The sequence below is a fragment of the Danio rerio genome, chromosome 25, assembly GCF_052040795.2.
Source record: "Danio rerio strain M-AB ecotype USA chromosome 25, GRCz13ab, whole genome shotgun sequence".
Lineage (NCBI taxonomy): Eukaryota > Metazoa > Chordata > Actinopteri > Cypriniformes > Danionidae > Danio > Danio rerio.
This window is the reverse complement of record NC_141045.1, coordinates 5,086,501-5,092,500: the sequence shown is the minus strand read 5'-3', so window position 1 is coordinate 5,092,500 and position 6,000 is coordinate 5,086,501. Positions and strand designations below refer to the sequence as shown.

Genomic DNA, 6,000 nt, shown 5'->3' with positions numbered 1-6,000 from the left:
TGATGATTTGTGGTGTTACACGTAATGATATATGTGTAAAGCACTCTCTGCCCTAGATCAGTGTTTTTCTGCTGAAGTGTTGTTGTAATGCATCAAAGTTCAGCTTCTGTGTTCCACGGTGTCAAAGCGGCACAAAATCCCCCTAGTGGTCGGATCACATCATGTGGACACGTGCTCATGATCAGAAATCACTCCACCTTCAGTCGGCTGGAAATGCTGATGCTGAACTTTTCATTTCTTAACAGTCAGGCACTGCTAAAAATGTGTCTTAAAGTCGTATTCAAAACAATGTTTTAAAAGATAACTTCAGATCTCCTACTTCAAAATTAATTCCAATGTTTGAGTTCAAACTCTTTCCACACATTTTTTTTTAAAATAAACAATTAAAAATTTATTTAGTCCTTTATAAAATTCCATTGTTTTAATTAATAAACAGTGTTTAAATCAATAATCTGACTTAGATTGATTTTGACAGTACTATTTCTACACCCGTTTATTCGTTCATTTACCTTAATCTACCATTCCCTTTATTCATCAGGGGTTGCCACAGTGGAATGAACCGCCAACTTATCCTGCATATGTTTTACACAGCGGATACCCTCTTAGTTGCACCCATACACACGCACATTCACACACTCATATACTATGGCCAATTTAGTTCACCCAATTCCCCTAAAGCGCATGTGTTTGGATAGTGGGGGAAACCGGAGCACCCAGAGGAAACTCACGCCAATACGGGGAGAACATGCAAACTCCACACAGAAATGCCAACCGACTCAGCCGGGACTTGAACCAGCGACCTTCTTACTGTGAGTGCTAACCACTGAGCCACTGTGTGCTCAATTTATTTTCTTTTATAAATGTTCTTATATTATAATATTAATAAAATATAATAATATACAATAGTCAACATTTGAAGTGAATGAAACAGGTTTTTTTTAAATCGTCCAGACATGAATGAATATTGTTGAAATTTAAGACCTTTTTTTAAGATTCTTTCCATACATTTTAAGACCTTATACAGGGTTTCTGCAGGTTTAAATTAAATGTAAGACCTTTTAAGACCATTATAAATGAAATTTTAGAGTAATCCAGGGCTAAATGCTAATTGTTTTTTTTTAAATTCCCGTTGGAAAAGATTTTTACTTGCCCCCTATCAAAACATGATTCAAATTTAATACATTTCATGATACAATAATAGCGATTGAATAATAATAAAAATATAGGTCAGGTCAGTATCGTCAACAGTAAATTAATGGAGAATGTTTAAACAAATGTTACTATAAGAAAAGTAATGAAAACATTATGGTAAATAAAGTTTAAAATGCTGTTTTTAAATAAAACGTTTTATTGAGATTGGGATTGTAGGTGATTGCATGTTGGTTAATGGCCAGATTGGGAAGCTATACATGAACAAAGAAAAATTAAGACCTATTAAGATTTAAGACCTATAACACAATAGTTCAGTAGATTTAAGATTTTTTAAGGCCTAAAATTTAGCTTTTGAGATTTAAAACTTTTTAAAACCCCCACGGATACCTTGTTATATCCACTTTTCAACTGGAAACACTGGCGAGATTTTAACTTACAGTATATTTACTAAATATTAATGTGAGAAATTACTCCAAAACTTAAACGTTATTCATATACTGATTAAAAATCTATTAAATATAGCTAATTAAGCAGGTAGGCGCCTATAAAATTGCAGAAATAAAGGTGTTGCCTTGGTTAAACAAAGCAGCATGATGTCAAATCTAGTAGGATTTCATTGATTTCATAAACTGCACAGCATCCTGATATTCACAGATCTAATTCAGGCAAACTTTAGCATACAACCATACAATGCATGAAAATGATATAAAATTGAATACCTTGCAAAATAGCATTTAAGAGTTTTTAATACTTTTTAAGGGCCTTAAAATTCTCTACATCGATTTATCAACTTTTAATAATTTTTAAGACCCCACTTACACCTTGTATATTATTATATATTATACTAATATTATAGTGTAGTTTTTATAAAAGTAAGGAATCCGCTGTGTAAAACATATGCTGGAATAGTTGGCGGTTCATTCCGCTGTGGCGACCCCTTAATGAATAAAGAGACCAAGGCAAAGGAGAATGAACAAATTTATAAAAGTAACTAAATACAAATGTATTTTTTAAGAATTAATTTTTTCCATCTGTATTGTTTTGATTTCTAAATACAGGCGTTTCATTAGGCAGATGTCAAAATTAAAGTATTGGGATTTTTGGTAATGTTAATACACTTTGTTATTGCACTGTCAGGCCCATAGCCAGCCTATTAAAAGGGGTAGTTCTTTTTTTCTCTCTAAAATTTGACCTTTTTGCAGTCATTCGCCTCATTTTTTATTAAATTATGTGGTTCAAATACTGCATTTTAGTGACACAAGCACTGATTTTTGCTGGATTTGCTAGTCAGATTGTCATCATTACTACACTTTTTGATGTAACCAAAATATTTCCTACATTTTTGTCAAAGTGCTTACCATACTATTTAATGGTTACTAAAATGTATGTTTTTTTTTTTTTACAAATGAGTTATTTAAAAATGTTATCATAGTTTTATAAATAATGTGATATAAGAATTTTAGAAATATGACAAGTATGTTATCATATAATATGATAAGTAAAAATATTTAATTTTTTAAATGCTAATTCATTATCCATCACAAAAAAAACGACCAAACGGAAAACAATTAAGAATCTGTTAAAACGTGTTTGAATTAAAAACTGTTGCCTACACTCTCAGAAATAAAGGTATGCGAGCTGTCACTAGGGTAGTAGCTTTACAAAAGGTACAAATTTGTACCTAAAAGGTCTATATTAATAACTCAAGGGTACATATTAATACCTAAAAAGTACAAAAGTGTTCCTCTTAAAATTTGTGGGTCATAACATAAGCTTTTAAGGTACCAATATGGACCCTTCAAGTACAAATTGAAAAGGTACCACCCCAGTGACAGCTCGAGTACCTTTATTTCTGAGAGTGTACAGGCAAATAACAAACTGGCCAGTACAATTTCTTCAGTCAGAATTTATCCATTTCAATAATAATAATAATTAAAATTGTCTTAAAGCCTTCTTCTATTGGTTATTTTCACAATTAATAATGACAAACTGTTGAAAATTAGACAAATGAGCTCATATATAGGCCAAATTCTGGACTTTTTCAGCAGAGTGGGTCTTTAGAACCTGTTGTTGTTAGCAAGTCATGTGAGAAAGATCTCCTGAATTCTTCATTTATTATCACCATCTGAATCTCTGAAAAAAATAGTACATACAACACTTGTCAGAATAAAATATCAAAATGTGTTTTTGTGTGTGTGTGTGTGTGTGTGTATATATATATATATATATATATATATATATATATATATATATATATATATATATATATATATATATATATATATATATATATATAAATAGGGAACACAATGTACATTTCACAAAAAAAAAAGTCATTGATGGCATACACACATATAATTCAGTCCTTTAATATTTGTGTTTCACTTTTTAGGCACTGTATTGTGCACTAATTATAACTTCTGATTTTATATTATAATTAAAAAACAATTTTATTATTTATTTTTTGTTAATTTTACCCTTCAAAAAAGACTTGAATTACTAACCGATGGACGACTGTATAATAGATTGCTATATTATTGTATATGATGACATGAGACACCTATACTACTGTTCTTTCATTGTAAATATTTAAATAATAATAAAAAATAAATAAATAAATAAAAAATGTTCAATGAATGAAGACATCCTGCATGCATTAACTGTTTTCACTCTGCATAACTTTATGAATTTACATGTGTTGTTGCAACCGTTAGTCTACACATCTTTTTGATGACAGTTGAATCTACAGTAGAAACAATAAAAAGCATATCTATAAATGAATAAAAAGCCCTCGATTGATTAGGATTAGTAGCATTATGTCATCTAATTAATATTCATAAGCTAAGCTGATAAGGTTTATAATGTGTCTCTGCCCTGACAACCGTGAAGGCCAAAGGTTTGCAGAGCTTTTGAAACCTTTCAGGTCAAGGTGACATTCATGCGCAGTATTTCTATATATTGAATTAAATATATATTGATGTTTATATCGGTTATTTAAGTTTAAATGCACAGATATACCTTTAAAAAAATTATACAGACAGAAATTTCATTTCCATTCTAATGTAGTTCATACACAAAACTCTTAAGGTCTGCTAATATGAAGTAAAATTAATTGTGAAGGGAAATAATCCAATGTTCCTGCATCAAAATAGCATTCATGAACATTTAATTATCTTATCTTTTTTATTATATATCTTTTATATAATTATGAGCCTTGTCAGAGAATGAATGCTCGCAGATTAACCGTAGAGTTATTCAGTCTGCGAGCATGTTAAAAAATACTGGATGTCATGAAGAAAAGTGCAGAAAATGAGTTTGAAAACATACGTCTGTGGTGTTTCCTTTGAGAGGAAAAGACCAAAGTTCCTTGTTTTTCATCTGAAATGTTTTAACAGTCAGATCAGTCACCAATCTGTGGCTTGATCTTGTTTTATTCTTGAAATGCTGAATTTGGCTAGAATAAAATGCATATTTGAGAAGATTCAGATAGCAAAAGTGACTGAATTAGGGTCATTTGCATTACATTTTGATGACTTTTGTTAGTTTATTCCTAATTAACTTGCATAATTGAGATTTAGCAACATGCATAATAAAATAATATACATTCATTATATTATATACATGTGTTTTTAATGTTATAAGGATTGTTGCTGCCTTAATATTTTCAGTTGAATCAAATCACTTTTCTAGTCATCTCAACTTACTGTACATCAATCAAACTGACTAAAAATATTAAGTTGAAGCTGATTATCTTATTAAAGCAACACAAAAAACTCATTTCATTTTTACAGTGTTTATAAAATGTAAATTATGAAACACAAGTCTCTTCAATCTTTTAAAAATAACCTGTTTTCCACACATTTAACATAAAATACACTATATTCGCGAAATCCAATGAATGTACGAGTGTTTTTACGACGTTCAGTGTAAATTAGGTCATTTTTTTCCTGGTAATGCATCAATATATTACTAATAAGCAATTTAAAGATTTTGTATGTATAATTGTGCATTATTTAAAAATTATTTTTAATTATTTTATTTATTTATTTTTATTTTTAATTATGTTATCAACATTTTTTTTTACATTTACCAGAAAATACACAATATTTGCATATTCTAATGAATGAGTGTTTTTATAAGCTATGTACGATGTTTACTGCAATTTAGGTCACATAATGCACTTTTTATTATTGTAAATGTAATGATATATTTCTTATAACCAATTTATAGGTTTTATATATGTAATTATGCAGTATTTTAAAATGTTTTCCACACAAAAACAAAATCCTATCAACTTTTTTTTACATTTAACAGAAAATACATTGTATTTTTTTACAAGCTATGCATGACATTTATTGTGATTTAGGTAACCGAATGTACTTTTTTTATGTAAATGCAACAATATATTACTTATAATCAATTTATAGGTTTTGTATGTGTAATTGTGCATAATTTTAAAATGTTTTCCACACAAAGACAAAACCCGAGCAATTCTGTCCTTTTAATTTAACAGAAAATAATACTAATTACTATTACTAATATAATACTATATTTGCATATACTAATGAATGTAAGAGTGCTTTTACAAACGATGTATGACATTTAATGCAATTAAGGTAACTAAATGCACTTTTTTAATGTAAATGCAACTATATATTAGTTATAACTAATTTATAGGTTTTGTATGTGTAATTATGCAGTATTTTAAAATGTTTTCCACACAATCCTATCAACTTTCTTATTTACATTTAACAGAAAATATTCTGTATTTTTGTATTCTACTGAACGAAGAGTGTTTTACAAGCTATGTACGACGTTTAATGCGATTTACATAACCAAATGCACTTT

At 28.9% G+C, this 6,000-nt stretch overlaps 1 protein-coding gene across 3 annotated transcripts in view; it reads left to right on the top strand.

Annotated features, from left to right (window-relative positions):
* The window catches only part of saxo4 (stabilizer of axonemal microtubules 4), a 49,883-nt gene that overhangs the window by 42,925 nt on the left and 958 nt on the right, over nucleotides 1–6,000 (top strand). For 2 of the 3 annotated variants that reach the window (XR_015526041.1, XR_015526028.1), the window contains one exon: nucleotides 696–809. The exons of the other annotated variant lie outside the window; for it this stretch is intronic. The gene's annotated coding sequence lies outside the window, so the exon portion shown is untranslated. Of the gene's footprint in view, nucleotides 1–695; nucleotides 810–6,000 lie in introns of those variants that run through there. 3 annotated transcript variants of the gene reach the window in all.